Genomic DNA, 19,101 nt, shown 5'->3' with positions numbered 1-19,101 from the left:
CCCTCCGGCGGCACGGGCCCTGATTGGCTGAGCGCCCCGGCGGCCCGCGCCCCTATTGGCCAGCCCGCGATCCGCGCCGCCGCCCCGAGGGGCCGGCGGGGCCGGGGCGGTGCGGGAGGCGGCGGGGCGGCGTGGGGGCAGCGGCGGGCGGGAGGCCGAGGGGCATCCTCCGGGGGGCTCGGCGGGTTTGCCTGTGGCCTGGCGGACTGCAGCTCGTGGGGTCATCGAGCCACATGCCGGTCGTGGCGGTTCCTGCGGGTTCCCTGGAGGCGAGTTTGGGTCTGAAGGGAGGTGGAAGACCTGCAGGTGGTAGGTTAGGTGCGGAGCCGCTCGCGGACCCAGCCTTGGCATGCAGTATGCTCTGGGTTTGGCGTTCTTAGCATCTCTCAGTCTACCGTTGCTGCTGGCTGGCTGCCACAGTGACCACCATTTGCAACTAGGTTAAAAAAAAGAGCAACAACCGGTTTTAGTTTCTGAATTTGTCGTTATTGGCAGCTGCGGTAAAGTATGGCCGCATTTTATAGTACGGAGAAAATAACTAACCCCATTTACAGGAAAAAACAGCTTTCTAGATGAGAACAACATACTGTTTTGATCCCTGCAAAGTGGAACGCATAGGCAGAAAGAATGGTGGTGAGGCTGAAGAAAAATTATCTCCTTTAAATATTACTCATTGAGAGGTTTGTTTGCTCAAGGGCCATAGAGCTTAAATGACAAGATTTCCCTATTTTATTTTATATGGGAGGACTTGGGTCTTCTGAGTAAAGTTGAACACAGAATAATGAAAAGCTGCAGTTTGCAAGTGAAGAATAGAGCATTATTTGCTTGCTGGAAGTCAAGAGCAAAGAAGAATACATACGCTGGGATGGCTTGTGGACATTATTAGAAACTAGTCTAAAAATTCTGGAAGCTGGTCTTTCAGTTTCCAAAAATTCATGCTCAGCCTCAGGTATTCTTGTAAAAACAATTGATTTGAGTAACCTCCCATTTTTTAAATTTGAGAAACAGTTTTTTGATGGTTTTTGACTGGCTCTATACCAACCTGTTCATACAAACAGCATCAAGAAGTCTTGGTGCATCTGGCAGGAGGTGCAGAGCATTACCAAGCAGCAGCTTTTACAGATCTTGGGGGTAATTTTAATTTCCAGTGGATCTTGGTTTTGGTATGAAACTCTGCCATATATCTTACTAGTTAATGCTGTCATTACTGTTGTGTCGATAGTCCGAGGATGCACATGGGAGATCAATGGCACCGTGAATGACCAAGCTGTAGGGCAGGGTCTTACAGACTGGGGGTCTAGGTCTTACTCCTCTAAATTTGCTGGATGGGTTTAAACACAAGACTTGAGTTTACAGCTTTAAACAACCCAACAAATTACCTGATTTTGAAAAGGTGTTGAATACCTGCTCTTCCCAGTGAAGCTAGTGGGACTGATTTAAAATTTGCCAGGTTCTTTGACACACAAGTGAGATAGATGTAGTCTGCTGTAATGGAAATGAGTTTAGATTTTGGACTGCTTGCTAGTACAATACTCAGGGAGGATGTGATCACTTCTGAGCAAGGCAATGGCTCTATATACTTAAAGGGATATAGTTTCAAAGTTTTTTGCATTAAGCTCATATTTTAAATTCACACATGCACAGATGTGATCTGATCAGAAAGCTCTGCTACAGGTATGAAAACATGCATGTTCCTAAGGGTCCCTCTTCTATGGCCGCAACTTTGATGTGGCAAAAAATGATTTATTGATTCAGAAAAGCCTATGAATTCATTTGCGTGCATTCATGCTGAAAATATTTTCAGGGAACTGTTTTTCTATTTTCACCAGAAGTTATGGGCTTGGAAGTACATTTTGAAATAGTGGCTGTATTTGTAAGCTGTATTTTCAATTAAAAAAAAAAATCCCCAGACCTCCACCTGATGAAGCGAGTAGCAAGCCTCGCATTCAAACTTCCTGTGTGACAAGGAGACATGAGGATGGGAGAAAATCTAACTGCACTTGGCTTCAGGTCAGAGAATCGTGAAGGTCAAGGATTGTCTTTGATCTTTTTTGTTTTCCTCAAAACTGTCTGAAAAGAACGATTTTAAACTTGGCTGTGAGCAGTTACTTTCTGACTTATCACCTGAAGGTAAAGAGCAACATGTCAAGGTCGGGTTCAAGCTCACTGGAGTTCATTGGACCATAGCAGATAAAATCTCGGAGCAACAAAATGCTTTCAGGTATATTCAAAGTCAATCCAATGAGGAATGATTCCCTACAGGATGCGGGATGTTATAAACTTGTATTTTACATGAAACAGGAGAAAGAACTTTCTTAGCAACAGAAAAAATGTAGCTGAAGAAATGGATCACTAGGTTTGAGGTATATATTCAGAGATGTTTAGAGCTGAAATTCTGAAATATTATGGAAAACTATGAACAAAGTTCACAAGGTTTTTCCATAGACTTGCAGCTGGGTGTGGTTTTTTGATATTTTATGTTTCATAATTTTTTTATCTGTTCTGCTTTGGAATGAATTATCCTGTTTCAAGAGTAATGGAAGGGCTTGTATTTATATTCTTTTTTAGAAATTGTAGACTGCTTGCCCCTGAGGAGAGTGATTTGGTACCAGGTAATTTGAAGTCCTGAGCTGAAATGGCGAAAATGTGATTTAGAAAGACATCAATAAACTAAGGTTCAGAGCACTAAGGAATAATTCATAGCTTTTTTGCTGTTTGTATCACTTTAGCCTCATTCAGATGAACAAACAGTTGCAGGGGGAAAACATTAGGAAGAATGGGCAGAGGTGAAGCCTTTATACTCCTTTGTAGTTTGTAAAACCTGCTGGTGAGCCAGAGCAGCTGGAGCCTGTCTTTAACTTTGGAGCATATGACTGGTTCTTATACCATGAGCAATTTTTTTTTTTTGGTTCTCTATTCAGAAAATTGGAGTACTAAAAATACATTTCTGCTCTGAGTCCTATTTATCTGTGTAGAACTTCCACTTCTCCGTTTTCCAGTACTCTAAACTATGCAGTAGCTCACCAAAAGAAATGATCAAAAAAGCAGACACTGTATTTTTTTAGTATATTTAAAAAAAAAAAATCAAAGAGGCTAGATACCCTGGGGTTTTCAGAGGTACTTCACCAAAGATCCTGCAAGCCACAGCACAGGGCAAAAGCATCCTGTTGAGAATGCACATTTGCAGCTAAGCAGCAACTTAAAATTGCGTCCAAATAGCTATGTGACTGATGGTTGGCCTACAGTTTGTGCTTTTTATCTGTTGAGAGAGCCCCTCCTTGTAGAAATAAGCAAAGTAGACATTTCTTGATTAAAACAAAGGACTCTGGGGACCATCTTCAGCCTCTGGTCTGAGTTCAGCAGGATTCCGGTCGGGGCTCGCAGCACCCTGTGGCCCACAGTGATAGTTCTCTGGGTCAGTGCCCGTAAGGAAAACTACTGCAGCTTTGCACGGACCAGAATTCACTGCATCAATACACTGAAGTTTTGTGGGCTATTTTTCTTTTTTTCCTTTCTGTTTTTAAAGCAGTAACTTATTTAACATCCCTTTGTTTTGTGTTGACAGACAGCTTGCTGACAATAATGCCTTTTGGGCAAAGTAGAGGGAGGAAGTGAAATAGTTTTTCAATGCTTTGGTGTGAGACTTAAGAAACTGTAAACAAGTTTGTTATATTAAATTATTTCAGTGGTTCCATAACAGATTGTATGTTAAAGTCAAATGAGGCAGCTTAGCTATTGAAGAAATGAAGGAGAGTTAAGTTCCCGAATGATTTAATCTCAGTGTCATGTGGGGCAACAAAGTTGCTTAAGCTTAATTTTTTGAGGCAGCCTGTATTAATTTTAGAATATGCCTCTATGCTTTGCCACGATCTTCCAAAAACTTTAAAAAGCGACAGAGACACTTAGAATTTCAGGAATATATATATATATATATATATATATTTGTAATTGAGTAATAAATAGGAAAAAAATGTATAATTTTCGTTCCTGAATGAAATTTGTTGGGAACAATATCTCATGCTTTTTTCATAGCTAATGAAAAAAAGACCTGTTGTAAGGGTATATATAAAGCAGGTGAAAAATATAATTAGCAAATTAAAACACTATACGATGATGCAGAGACTTATTTTTCTCAATTATTAAATCCAATGTTTATCTTAAGTTAGAAGAATTTATATATAAAACACAACCCTTATCTCTGATTATATGCATCTCTTCCACAAAGGTCTGATTCACCACACTTCAAATGAGACTTTCCTGCTTCTTGCTCTCAGCTTAGTGTTTTGGAAATAAATGAATTTTAATGCAGCACAGAAACTAATAGTAAACGAGAATCCATAGTTAGAAGGGTTTCCTCAGATGGTTCTTTTAAAATGTTCGTTATGTTTAAAGCCAAGTTACACATTTGTAAAAACAGGAATACATTTCTCTGATTGAGATGTATCGTGTAAGAAAAGGAACAGATCCTTTTTTGCTTTTAAAATGCCTTCCTCTTTTACGCAGCAGATGGTGCTAGATTGTGAATATATATGTCAATTTGATTTATTTATAGTCTGAAGAATATACAGTGAAAGACATGGCATGTACAATGTTCAAATAGACTACATAGCAAAGTGATCTTTATAAACTCATTTGTTTTGGCACAGTCTTCTGTGGTGTGCATGCTTTTCCTGATGTCTCCTCTGCACCCTTCCAAGACTTTCAGAATTGCTTCTATCTATCGTGCTTATGAAAGATGCCAAAACTAACAAGGAGCTGAGTGACAGAATTACAGTCGGTTATAAAAGGTACCTTTTATCCAAAGAGTATGTATGGCAGAGGTAATAAGAAACAGCATCCCCAAAGCAGTAACTTTCCTGATCCAAGCCTGTGGATCCAGCACTGCTGGACTTAGGGTTGGCAGCTATAGCCATGCTACTAAAAAGACAAGCCAGACTGCAGCTGCCTACAAATCCTGTCTACCCTTTTGGCATGTGACAGGACCCTTTCTAGAGTGGACTCTGGAGGGAGTTTTTCTGTCATACGCTGGCTGTATGATGCATTTCCATGAAAAAGAGGTATTTAGGCATCCACAGAAGGCTGTATGTTTAGACTTGCACTCAGACTGCCCCTCTGTAGGTCTTTGGGCTCACCTAAAGTGCCTGTTCACAGCCTGGCACCTAAAGTTGCTGGAGGTAAAAGAGCTGCAGGAGTGACCATACACAACTATCAAAGCGTAGGATGCCACACGGCTTCTAACGTTATCCTGCCCTTGGGCTCTCCTGCCCACATCCAGCATGAGACATTGTTAGAGTACAGTCAGCTCTAGTCACGTCACCTGTACCTCAGCATAATCGAATTTGTTGGCTGAAGCATTACTCAAGAAGCTCGGTGTCTGACTGTTGAGGATTTACAATGGACATTTGGTGCGTAACTTTTTGGGGCGTAACTTTTTGGGGCGTAACTTTTTGGGGCGTAACTTTTTGGGGCTCTTTTGAAAATTCCAGGTGCAATAGAAAAAAATTTATCCCTTGATGGTAAGAACCTTTGTTAGAGTCTGTTAGCTTAGATCCTGGAAAGACACTTCTGCTTTTAGGAAGGCATAGATCAAGAGAGATGCAAAGTTATAGCTCATTTGCCTTATCCAAGACCTAGAGGATGGAAGAGGCAGTGTCATTGCAGCCTTTCCAGTGACCTTTTCTGGAATGGAGAAATACCCTTTTGGGATCCTTTGTCAGGTGCTGATTAGATATTCAACAGAGAAAAAAGCCTGCTCAAACACTGAGGAAAACTAGGATTTATTTGCAAAGACATTCTAAAATATCACCCCACAAGGCACATCTGGCGATCAGTGCTGTTTTCTGGTGGTCAGTGCGTTGGCAGCTATGAAAAACTAAATTAGTGGATTAGTAAACTAGAGACTAGTGAGGTTTCCAAAAGCACGACAGAATTGTTTAATCTTATCAAAGAAGTGGTCACTAAAGCAACTGCAGGAAGTTTAATCACTGAACCGCAGTTAATGTCAGTATATCCAGGTGTTGCTGAAATTCCTCAGAAGTGAGGCCTCGATCACAATAATGGCATAATTATTTAATGACTCTGCAAATGGGGAAAACAATATGAAGAACAGTCCTGAGTCTTGGATCACCCAAGTCATTCTCTCAGAAAGACTATTAAAGTGTTACCCAAATTCATATCGTATTAAGGCTTTTAAATATCATTCCCTCAGTGTGAATGTTTATGGAGAAATCTCTTGTATTTTTGCTTTCCACATACAGTTCAGACTCCTTCTTTCCTTCAAAGTCTTGTGCAAATTAGCTCCCATCTGTCTGTCTTTTTCCACCTTCTAGCCCATTTCTTGCCTGCCTTGCCTTACTCAAGCTGCCCCCTTTTCCCCTTTTCCTGCTCCCTACCTCTGATTTATTTTCTGGCAACCTCTTTTTTTTTAATTTTGCAAGTTGCTAGTTAAAAGCCTTATGGGACCACAAGTGTCTTGTTTTCCCTAGTGGCGAAGATTAAAGTGTAAAAAGAAAGAAATCATACAAGAATAATGTGCCAGTTCTGTGTACTCTGCATGGACCTTGCCCAAATGAACTATATGTAAGTAATGACTCTCTACTTGGTAAAATAAAAAATGCTCAATTGTGCCACATACTCATGTTGGACCATATTATATTGTTAATAATGGAAATGCATCTTACCCCCTGCTAGACCAAGTCCTTGTCAGGGGCTTGGCCTTTGGGAACAGGGAAGGTGTCACAGAAACTGAATCAAGCAGAAGAAAACAAAAGTTACGAGAAAAACGGTAAGCAGTAATGATGTTGAGCTAAAGCTAGTTGGTGGAGGTGTTGTAGAGGAGTTACAACACCATTTGATTAGACCCTGAATGTCATACATGAAAGATTTCTTAAACAGAAATCACTGATATCTTACTTCAGTACTCTTTAGCAGAATTAGCTCTTCTTAAGTTAGTTCTTTAGTAGAGTTTAACTTGAGTTTTAGCTCTTTAGTAGGGTTTAAGTTGAGTTAGCTCTTGAGTAGAGTTAGCTCTGTCAAAGAAGCCAAGCCAGTTTGTAGTCCTTACTTGAGTTGCTGGGTCAAGTTTTAAGTCCTGAGGAGCGGGATATATTAATTTGGGTCCTTTATATTGCTAATACACAGATAGACCTTCTTAACCAAAGCCAGCTTGCACTTGCCCCCTTTTGTCTATTTCCAAACCATTTTTTAAACCAGCTTTTTCATGCCAGGTGATCTCTTTCTACATTTTACATTGCAAAACATTCCAGAATGTCCGATGACATTAGCATTGAGCATTTTTCTCTGGCCTTGGATAGGATCAAGTAGGAACCCATATTGGACTCTCCAGCTTTTCTAAACATTGTTTAAACAATTTTAACACTGTTTCTACAAAATTGTTATATACCCACAAGAATTCCACTGCAAATGTGACTGCAATAACCACTTTTTTTGTCATAATTCTGGTTTTTCTCAGATGCCTTCAAAATTAGCCTACTCAGGAAGATGTCTTAAGTGTGCACAACAATGAAGATTTTTATGTTTGTATGATTAATTTTCAGTTCTGCCCTTCTGCAGCTCCAAGCTTTGCTTTACACCCGTTCCTGCTTGTCCTGGTTTCAGCTGGGAGAGAGTTAATTTTCTTTCTAGTAGCTCGTATGGTGTTGTATTATGGGTTCAGTATGAGAATAATGTTGATATAACACACTGATGTTTTCAGTGGTTGCTAACTAGTGTTTAGACTAAGCCAAGGATTTTTCAGCTTCTCATGCCCAGCCAGCAAGAAGGCTGGAGGGGCACAAGAAGTTGGGAGGGGACACAGCCAGGGCAGCTGACCCAAACTGGCCAAAGGGGTATTCCATACCGTGTGACGTCATGCCCTGTATATACACTGGGGGGAGTTGGCCTGGGGGGGATTGGTGCTCGGGAACTGACTGGGCATTGGTTAGCAGGTGGTGAGTTTTGTATATTCTAATTCTTTATTATTATTATTATTATTATTATTATTATTATTATTATCATCATTACTAGTTTCTTCCTTTCTGTCCTATTAAACTGTTCTTATCTGAACCCACGAGTTTTACTTTTTTTTTCCAGTTCTCTTCCCCATCCCACTGGGTGGGGGGGAGTGACTGAGCGGTTGTGTGGTGCTTAGTTACCAGCTGGGGTTAAACCATGACACTGCTCCTTCCTGTAAGAGACGCCCATTCTCCTTTGTAGATTCCATTAGAAAAAACAGCCCAAAGATCTTAGGAAAAGTTTGAGCAAAATGATTTTTTCAGGGTTTTTGTGTAAGAGGGCAGCTTGACTGAGGTTGTTCTAACAGTTTTTTTTCCTGGCTGCCTAGGCAATTAGTCCTCAGTTTTAATGGCTCAGAAGGAGACATCTGGGTTTTGTGGGATCTGTTTCCTTTGAGAGACATCTCCGGACATTGCTCTCTTTCCCTGAGACTCCTGCCCTCAGCTCAGTGGATTAAGCCTGACTCTGTCTGTAAGTGGCCAACTTGCGGGTGTTTGAAACCAAGAGGCAGATCACTCTATGAAACGAGTTAGTTAGATAATCATGGGGTATTAAGGGGGTGTTAAGAGAGCCTGCTCTTTGCCCATGATCTCTTTGAGTAAGAATTATGGTATCAGAGTGCAATGGAGGTTTCTGGCAAAAATAAAATAAGTCTTATTTGTTGACATGTGTCTTGTCTCTTGAATCGGTGCCCTGGGGAAGGACCTTGGCTTCAGGATTCAACCAAACATACACTAATCAGAGAAGGCCCCTGATTCCCCACCAGCCTTGGCCATGTCCCTGGGTAACAGTGAGCACTACTGATGCTGAGCCAGGCTCACAGGCTCCCTCCGAGGAGAGGGAGCCTAGGCTTGAGGACACATGCTGGGGAGATGACAAATGAACACCATGAGATGTGACAGTGTGCTGCATCCTTGCAGGAGCCTCCTGCGTTGGGATGAGCCGGTCCTACAGAGCAGATGTTCACTGCTCTGTATATCTTGTCAATAATTCAAAGCATGAGAAGAGCACAGAAAAGCTGATAACCCACTGAACTCTCCTGTTTCCAATGGTCCTCTTTCCTAGCCCCTGGTTTATAACAAAAAGTAATGACACGTCTGTTATAAAGGCTGTGAAGAATGCACATGGTACAGCAATGACTATGGAGAGCCCAGGAGAAGGAGGCTTGCCAAGTGTGCAGTAAGATCTCACAGGACAGGTGAGACATGTTTGGGGCAGTATGGACATGACTGGGAGTCTCCAAAAGTGCCATGCGGTGTGGATGGACAAGGATGATTTAGTCTTGGATGCACTCACAAGGACAACTCAAATTAACAACCTCATAACAATATTAAAGTGACCAGCAGGATTTAACATCTGGCATACTTTCAGCCTGCAAGTAAGCGCATTTCCCAAAACTCTTACCAATGTTATCTTTTTGAGATTTTATTTTACCTTACCACAATAAGTAGTGATCTCTTGACTTCTCCATTATCTCAGTTTTATCTGTCTGTGTTCAATGTAACTTAGTCACCTTTACACAGACTTTCACCTTAATGTCAGGTACTGTCTTAATTTGTTCACCAGATACCTAGTTCTGCAATTTACAGACTCCCAGGGTAACTTTTTCTCTGCCTTTGCCTTTCAATTCCCTGTACCATTATTTATATTCCCTTCAAAACTTACAATCTGGTTCTGCAACCTTTAGAAATCTAGATGAGAATCATCTAACAGTTACTTTTCCAATTTTGTGTTTCCAATCCTTACTATAAGCGGATTTTGAGTTAATGTTGCCGCAGGCATCACAATACTGCATGTCTGACTCAACAATCTCAGGCGTGTTAAATGATAAAAAGAAATCACCAGTTTGAGATTTTTAAAAAAATAAAATTGTGTCTTTCAGAAGTATCTTTTTTCTAGGATCTCATATTCTTTGAGTTTCTTTAGCACAATCTAATAACTACATTCTTTCCCCAGTGCCCCATAGGCTATTGAAAGTCTAGCATCTCTGAGCAAACAATAGAAATATATTAGAACCCCCCTCCCTTTTGCACACTGCTAAGTCTGCATGATCAGCTGTTCTTTTCTTGTTATTCACCTCTTTCTGCCTTTTTTCTTCTAGCTTTAGTCCTCCGTCTTTACCTTCACTCCTGCAACCAGGAAATGTTCTTTGCTCGTCAGAAAGGAGTGCTGTAGGCCAGAGCTCATAATTATCAGGTGGGCTCACCCAGAGCAGCAGGTGGCCGAGGCTGACATGAGGGGGCTCCCACACTTGGTGTAGCGGGTGCTGGGCTGTGGGAAGTTGGGCTGGCGCGGTAGCTCAGGGCTGAATGTAGGAAATGACCCTCCTGATAGCAGCATTCACTGCGCTCATCGCTCCTGTCCTCCTTCTGTCCAACAGGAGAAGCAAGCTTGATCCTTCACGGTGGTTCACTGGCTCTCCCATCCCAGCTCTTTCCATAGTAGGAAGAGACTAGCCCTGGGTCCTGTTCTTGGTGGGGAGCAATTCAGCTGGTTTTGCTATAACGAATCATGGGATCATTCAGGAGGCCATCCAGCCCAGACCCCTGCTCACAGCAGGGTGAGTGCAGGGTTGTTCGGGCCAGGTTGCTCAGGGCTTGGGAGACTTGGTAAGTGGAGTGGAGCTGTGGCTGATAATAGTTAAAAGAATGAGAACAGAACGTCTTGTGCAGTTGTTTATCTTGACATTAGCAAAGCGTCTGACATCATCTCCTACAACATTCTCATTGACAAACTGATGAAGAGTGAACTAGATAAAGGGAAAACATTCTGAACTGATGGTCTCAAAAGGTTGTGATCAGCAACTTGAAGTCCAGCTGGAGGCCAGACACTAGCAGTGTGCTGCAGGGGTCAATACATGGGCCAATAATGTTCATCCATAACATCTTCATTAATGATCTGAATGATGGGTAGAATGCACCCTCAGCAAGTTTGCAGATGATGCAAAACTGGGAAGAGTGATTATAGACCAGATGCTTGTGCTGCAGTTCAAAAGGACCTTGGCAGGCTCAAGAAACGGCTTGAGAGGTGTCTCATGAAGTTCAACAAAATGAAATGCCAAGTCCCACCACTGGGAAGGAATAACTCCATGCACCACTACATGCTGGGGACCAACTGTCTGGGAAGCGGTTTTACAGGAAATGACTTGGGAGTCCTGGTGGACAACAAACTGAATGTGATCCAGCAGCGTGCCGTCACAGCAAAGACGGCCAGCAGTCTCCTGGGCTGGATTAGGCAGAGCATCACCAGCGGGGAGGTGATCCTTCCTCTTCACTCAGCCCTGGTGAGACACACCTGGCGTGCTGGTCCAGGTCTGCGCCTCCCAGTGCAAGAGAGACAGGGACTTACTGGAGTGAGTCCAGTGAAGGGCTATGAAGATGATTAAGAAACTGGAACATGTGGCATACAAGTAGAGGCTAAAAGAGCTGGGGTTGTTCAGCCTGGAGAAGCAAAGGCTCAGGAGGATCTGATCAATGTGTACGTATGCCTGATGGGAGTGAGTAAAGAAGGCAGAGCCAGGCTCTTCACGCTGGTGCCCAGTGACAGCACAAGAGGCAATGGGCACAAACTGAATGAGAAAATGGAGTGATCATGGAAAGGTGCACTCTGAACACTCATCGGAAAACTGCAGTCTGGCAGTTAGGCTCAAGAGCAAGAATTAGCATTTTTCAAAGACAGCTATAACCTCATGCTTCATATTCACATATGCATTATTTTGTTTATGATTTGCCACCTTTCATATTTCATTTTTTCTATGACTTATTTATTGTACCCAGGCTCCACTTCCATAAAACTTCCCCCTCTCTCTGTCCCTCTTGGCTGTACTTGTCGATAAGTGTTTTGTGTCAAATAGCAAGTACCAGGTATTGCTTATTCCACCTAAAGAAGACTGGTAAATACTTCAGTGCAAAACCACATCTGTAAATAAGGTGCATTTTGTGATCAAACAAAGAAAAAGACATTCATTTGTAAATTAATGTTGTGTTTGATGTGAACTCAGTGAAAGGGTCTTACTGAAGAACCTGTGAGGTCCATACAAACCTGTGAATACTTTTTCAGGTACTCATGTATGTGTATCACATAATTCGATCAATAAGTTGTGATTTTTTTTCCTACTAACAGACTGAAAATCCTTAAGACTGACTTCTGTGCACTACAGCAAATACTGAGGATGTAGTCACAGGCAAATTTAAGCTGCTACTATGAGTTTTAAAATATGAGATTAAAACTGTTCTGATAAATCACTAAGATGCACATAATTTTACTCCAAGCTTTTTGGTGACATTACAAATAAGCGACAGTATCACAGAAGGTGTTCAAACACTACATATAATCACAAGAGAAAGGGCAAGTTAACAAAATCATGCTAAAACAGGATGTTTAACAATTAGCCAGGAAGAAGCTGCTTCAATAGCCTGAGTCAGTTAAGGACAGAGCTGCTTCCCGTCATCAGAGGGGTAAATGGGAGGTGTAACATTTTCAAGGAGTCAGATGAATTATAACATGTCAAAAAAGTTTATTTTCTATGATTACCTCCCCCCCCATATTCTTTTAAAAAAGTAAAAAAGACCTTGTCTTGAAAATTAGGTATCTTACCCACCCCCTCACCCCAGTAGTGAAGCCTTCATTTCTTATCATCAGCTCAGACCTAACCTGTAGCTTCATTCTGGAAGAGAAATGGCTTCCACCTGTGGGAGGGAGCCCTCAGCAGGCAGAAGCATCTGCTGGGCCAGAGCGTGGGCTGGAGGAGAGGAGACCTGAGTTTGATGGACTGCCATTGGGCCCATGCAATGGGTTTCTGTCTGCTCTCCTACATTTTGAGTTATGTTATTTTTTTGCTTGGAGCCTTCTGCTACTGTTGTGGCCCAGGGTAGCTCAGGACAGCAGGAATCCAATGGAAATGCTGAGATCAGGGCTCTTGCGGAGATGGGAGTTGTTTCACCTTCTGCCAAAAGAAAATGTCCTGGAGGACTGGATATTTACTTCTGCATTCCTTGTGCTGTTTGACTGTTTTTATCTGTTTACAGAAATACTACCAGTAATAAAAATTAATTTGCCTTAAGACAAATGAAGTTTCTGGTGGACTGTGTGATGACATGATGATATTCATGCATCCAATTCCAATCCTCCTTCTTGCTCAAAATACAGATAAGTCTTTTCTTCCTCTTTGTTCTCTGTAGCACTCCTGTTGTTCCCCTGTATTAATAATATTTAGTATGGATTTTCAGCCTCCAAGACATCTGAAATTGCTCCCTGTGGTGAGGTATATCATCTAACTCAGCTGTCTAAAAGCTATCTAGGCTGTAGTTCATGGAGATATAAATATTTCCTAAGAGACTGTTACTTATTTTTATATTCTTTCACTAAGATGTTGTTTACTGTTGCTTACACTCAAACATTTCAGACTTGCACATGTGAATGAGTGCTTGACTAAATGTCATGAATAACATTTATTTCATGGTGATTGACATTTTCTGGAAAAGAAGAGTAGTGACAGCAGGGAGCTGTTCCTGTTCTTTTAGGAATTTTTATGATCTTTCTACATCTTATTTTAGGTGTGCTGCTGAAGGTCAGTAGTTGGTAGACATTTTCTGAACAAATGAGAAACTGAGAAAAATGGAGAGCTTGAAATAATGTGTCAGAGATAATAAGGATAATTTATTTCTTGATAGTAGAAAGATAGAAATTGATCCTTTTTCAACACTGAAAAATGTTCAGTTTGCAGTTTTCAAGAAAAGATTTTTTTCCTGCCACTTGCTTCATGCTGAACAACCAGTTCTAATAAGGAACTTTCAGTATTTGCATCTTTATGATTATTTCAGAAACACTAGCTCATTTGTTCTTAATAATGTTACTGAAAAATACCAGTAATTATATAATGGCTGTAGAAATCACATTTTAGGTAAATGAAGAGAGAAATGATTTTTTTTTATTATAACTCTCCAATTTATATGTAATTACCAGCTACAAAAGAACCTTCCTGGTATGCATAATGACCACCTTTTGTCCTTGCATGAAAAGTCGAGGTGTTTTCATTCAAGGTTTTGTTCTCTTCAGCTTATTCCTGGCTGGTTGGGGAGACAGAGGCAGCTGTTTTTATGGCAAGTCACACAGCCCTTTCCCAGACTATTGAAAGTGTTGGTTTGAAAACCAGCTGGATGTATTCTTAGTCTGTCAAGCCCAGGCCATAGAAATAAGAATCCTGGGCAAGCTAGTTGAAATGTGCCATTGTTAAAAAGGAGCTGTTCTTGATGTTGTTTTTTAATGTTAATAGAAACTAGCAATTATTAATTACTGGTAACTGCTATGATTTAAGAGTAATACAATAGAAAACATGCAGACAACATAAAGCAACATGCGTTGTTTTTCCAGTTACTTTGGGCTCCACTGGAGATTTGATGCTCTACCACCTTTTGTGTAAGTATATATAAAATTCTAAAAGAAAAAGACACAGGACTACTCTTGCTGTCTCAGTTGTTACGATTATTAACCGTTAGCCATGGTAGAATTTGTAATCAGAATGAAAGATACTTTTGTTTTTTGGACACAAGGAAAAAGTTTACTTCCTGTGTAACACCACAGCCACCTTTCTGACAGAAGTGAGTCAGTTAATTGACAGGGGAGGATGATACTTTTGGCTTTTGTATTTTGTTTGGACTAGAGGAGTATTGCTAGAGGTGCAGAATGTAGAAAAGAGGTGGTTGCTGTAGATGATACAGTCAGGGACTGCACCAAGACTGTAATTACTGGGACAGAAGAAAATGCTGGACGTAAATCTTGTGGAGACATGAGACCCGGTGCTTGACAGTAGCCTGGATACACAGTCTCAAGGTGGAAGATCCTGAGGTGATTAAACCTGAATGACAGGTAGGAGAGTTCCTGAATAGCAGTCTTCATAGCCTACAGCAATTTTATATACTTGACCCATATCATGTGAGAATGCTCAGAAACAGCAGTCTCTTTATCATCACTTCTGTGATGACATGGTATTACAGGTACAGTGAATGACTGGTACAAAAAAGACACCTGCACCTGTCAGCCTGTCATGAAACTAATGACAACTGAGACGAAGTGGCTGCAGAATTCAGTACAAGGAGATGAAGAAACATTGCTGTCAAGAATGCCCCATATTCTCCTCCAAAAAATAGGGAACTGGACAGACGTTTTTCATGCTTTGGTGTCTATCACAGGTTTGATTCTGTTTTGGCAGAAATATTCCCAAGAAGGTGGCCAAGAGGAAAAAAAGGTCTTGCTGCAGTGTTATTTTTTCCAAATATTAAATAACTCATGTTTTTAATTAGGAACATGGGTGAGTGAATAATTCTGAAATTTGACTTGGCTTTTCTGCTGCTCTCATGAAACTTTCCCCAGATTTGGGCTCTGAAAATTGCCCTTTGAATCAAAATCTTTGTTTTGTACAATGTGCTGCTTGAACAGTAAGCAGTCTGGACAGTGATAGGTCTGTGCTTCGTCAGCACAGACTTTTTGTGCTACGGCTGGCTGGACAAGTGAAATGAGTAGGTGCAAGGAAGTGGAATTTCAGTTGCATAAGCAGCAATAAATTCTGAATGTTGTAATATTGAACATCTGATTTTGGGTCCTGAACTGCTTCATACAGGTATGGATTTATAGATTTTTCCAAAAGATTAAATCTAGCCCCAGATCTGAAACACTGTGGTCCGAAAGGTGGAATGAAACGTTTTGTGAGCAGCACGATGGGTAAGAGTCTGCTTCCCCATGGGTTTGTATGCTCTTCCTTTCTCTGAACACCCCCATGCTCTCAATTCCCCTGCAGTATCTTTACTTTCACTCTTATTCCCTAAACTTCTTTATGATGCCCCCTTGCACCAAAGCCTTTCCTTCAGCAGAGGCAAGGTGCCCACGGAGCGGTGCCTGTCCCGGGGCAGCCGAGCCGCACTCTGGTGTCCCCTAAACCTCTGCTGAAGGTACTGAGAGCCAGGGCAGAAGTACATACCAATGGGCACATACCTCCATCTACGTGTCTCAGTCTGGAGCTGAGTCTTTCCAGCAGCTAAAACCAGCTAACATTCGAGGGAAATTTAAGCCAGTAACCATGTGAGTGGAATGGTGGTTCCTTGTAACCATGGGTCCACATTTACATTTTGCTGCGAAAGCAGTCCCCCCTTCAGACAGCTCCTTTTAGCTCTGAAATGGGTTCAGTGAGGAAACATAAGTTAGTGCAAGGACCTGACATGTACTGGGCAACGGCATTTTATGTGGAATCAAATTTGAAAGGCATGGAAGTACATCAGCTGATGGTACCGGGTTGCTTGTTCTGCTACTAACGAAATCGCCTTTGTTCAGGTTAGAGCTAAAAACCTATTCATCAAAATGTATGGGCAAACGGCCCTGCCATATCAGATATTATAATAAGAATCACTAAATCTTTAACAATCCTACTTCATATCCAAATTATTATTTAATATTAATATTAAAAATCTCTCTTGTTTTCAGCAATCCGCATGTTTTATTCCATTATTGCTTAAGAAAGTGGACTATGTAACAATCAGGGGATTTACAAGATGTAATTGATTCCTAGTGATAATGTATATTTGTCTAGCAAGTAGCAGAATTTTCTCCTTCCAAATGAACTACATTTATTGTCTTGATAAATGTGTAAAGATAATTGTTTCAGGCAACAATGCTTTGTTATGACTGAACTTGTGACAGCAAAAATGCCACTCAACTTCAATTGGAAAAAACCTGAACATTTTCATTTACTTGGTTTCAAAATTCAGTGTAAACCCGATTGTGTCTAGCCCATTCTTGAAAAGATCTGGCAATGTTTTAGAAGCTTTTGAAGCAATCACGTTGTAATGGTTCAAACTTAAAGGGTAATTATGCCAAGATGAGTTACATTTTTTACTTTCTTTTGAGAAAAGCTGAGAACTTTCTTCACTGAGAACTGCCAGATGTGTTGTGCTATGGTGATCTTCCAACTCTGTGGACAAAGGCTTTTATGTGTTCAAGGGAAAACGTACAGCATTTCATCTCATTTTTTTCCACCCACTTTAGATAAGACTGATTGCAGCTTATCTCACAGAAACATGCATCAATTTCTGTAAGTTTTTTTTTATTATTATCTATAGGAAGATTTATAGCATATTGCAATATGTGGAACAAGCTTTTCCATGCCTGCTGTGATCATGCTTTGCTATGACAACACCGAGAAATTCCATGTGTAAAAACGGGGGCAGGAAAATCAGTCTGGATAAATCTGACACTTCTATGACATCTCTATGTATATTACTGAGCATGTTATCTATTCAGTGACTGTGTAAGCTCTACTTCTTAAAAATAGAAAGATGTGACTCTTTTTTGCTTTCTTTTAGCCTCTCTCCAGTACCTTTGCAGAAAAATTTGTTTACCTTAAAGGACTTGTGGTCATTTTTGTTAATAAGCACATGTGTGTATTTTTGTGAAGAATCAATCTTAATGAGAGAAAGCTAATGAAGAAAGCCAAAGAAACTTGAGTATTATTCTTGTCTTTTCAGTGCTGAGTTCTAGGAGTTCTTTCTCTGGTACTATAAGCTTCATGCTCTTAATTGAAGCTTTCAGTATTTAGAAAATACACAGAAAAAGTTTTTTGTGAAGGAAGAAGCTATATATGTGAGGCTAGGTTTGGTCTTATGGTGGATCTTGGATAGCACGAAGAAGATTTTCTTTTTAAAAGTGTGCAATGGTCAGTCTGGGAGACAATGGTTGAGCACAGTTTGGTTTTTCATAGCCCTGAGGAGTCCAAAACCCCACCAGTTTCCTAGTGGATGCATCACACTGTTGTGATGGACAAGACAGGCTCCCCATAATGCTTTTCTGTTCTTAGCACTGTCAGCTCTATCTTGCTTATATTTATATACTTTGCTTTTCAATTACCTGCAAAGTATCGAGAAAGCTGCAGAATGGTGTGGTTAACACACAATATAAAAGTAATAATGTGTAAATGCATGTGTTGTCTACCTACTGTAACAGACTGTTGTCTCACCATCTCCCTCAAAGGCTTCATATCGATGCTGCTGCATATGAAAGAGGGAGCCCTGTCCCAAAGGCACCTGCAGTTGTTGCCACCGAAACCTGTAATGACCCTCTGTGCTGAATATGAGCAGGAAACACGATGACTTCTTTATTCCACCCTGAAGTCGTTGGAGATGGGACAGAAATATTTGTTTATCGCCGAACACCGAAAACACCAGAAAATAACACATCTAAATAGGGTTAAAATAATACTTTCTTTTTATCCCACAGAGACACTTGCATTATTGACCGTCAATAGCGAGTGAATGGTGAATTTAATACACAGTAACTCGTGCTAAAGCTTACAGGTAAATGACTATCTTATTTGTAATAAATGACATTCTATTTAATATACTGGAGTTGTTCCAAGGACATCTTTTCATAGGAGAAGCAGATGTAGATGAAGTTTTGCACAATTTAGGCTGTATTCTTTTTATAAAACATTTAATTAGCAGGCATGAACACAGCCAGACACTTGAAATGGCACTAAAACAATTGTTTGATATTAAACAGCACACACATTCAACTTGTGAATGCAGTTATACTAAAAAGCTTGAAAATAACAACAAATTGTGGTGTGTTTAAAAAAGAAGTTTTAATTTTCTTCCAAGGTTTTTTCTTACAGAAATTGAAAGCTGGGGGAAAAAAAGTTCAAATGAACACACACACACACACACACAAAAAGAAGAAAAGAAAAGGAAAGAAAGAGAAAAGATTGTTTCTCTAAATGCCAAGAGCTTATTAATGCTTCTTTCACAGATCAGAAAAAGAATTGTGACCCATATTCTAAATGCAGTATTGAACTGCTGTGCTCTTACCTGGAAAAGTTTGCTCACATCACTGTGGGAGAGTAAGGCTCTGGATCATTTTGTTAAAAATTTGAATGCAACAGAAGAACCTAAATAGTACATAAAGTGAGAGATTGGTAAAAAGAACAAGGAAACTCAGCTTTACAGTCATTTTTGCAAGTGGTTGGATGCTTAGGGCTGGTTCCAACAGAAGACTGTAAAAGCAATCGCTAGCTTTTCTGAACTGTACTATTGACTGCATTGAGAG

This window comes from Harpia harpyja, chromosome 3 (assembly GCF_026419915.1).
Source record: "Harpia harpyja isolate bHarHar1 chromosome 3, bHarHar1 primary haplotype, whole genome shotgun sequence".
NCBI classification, from domain to species: Eukaryota; Metazoa; Chordata; class Aves; order Accipitriformes; family Accipitridae; genus Harpia; species Harpia harpyja.
Note: the sequence above shows the minus strand (reverse complement) of the source record.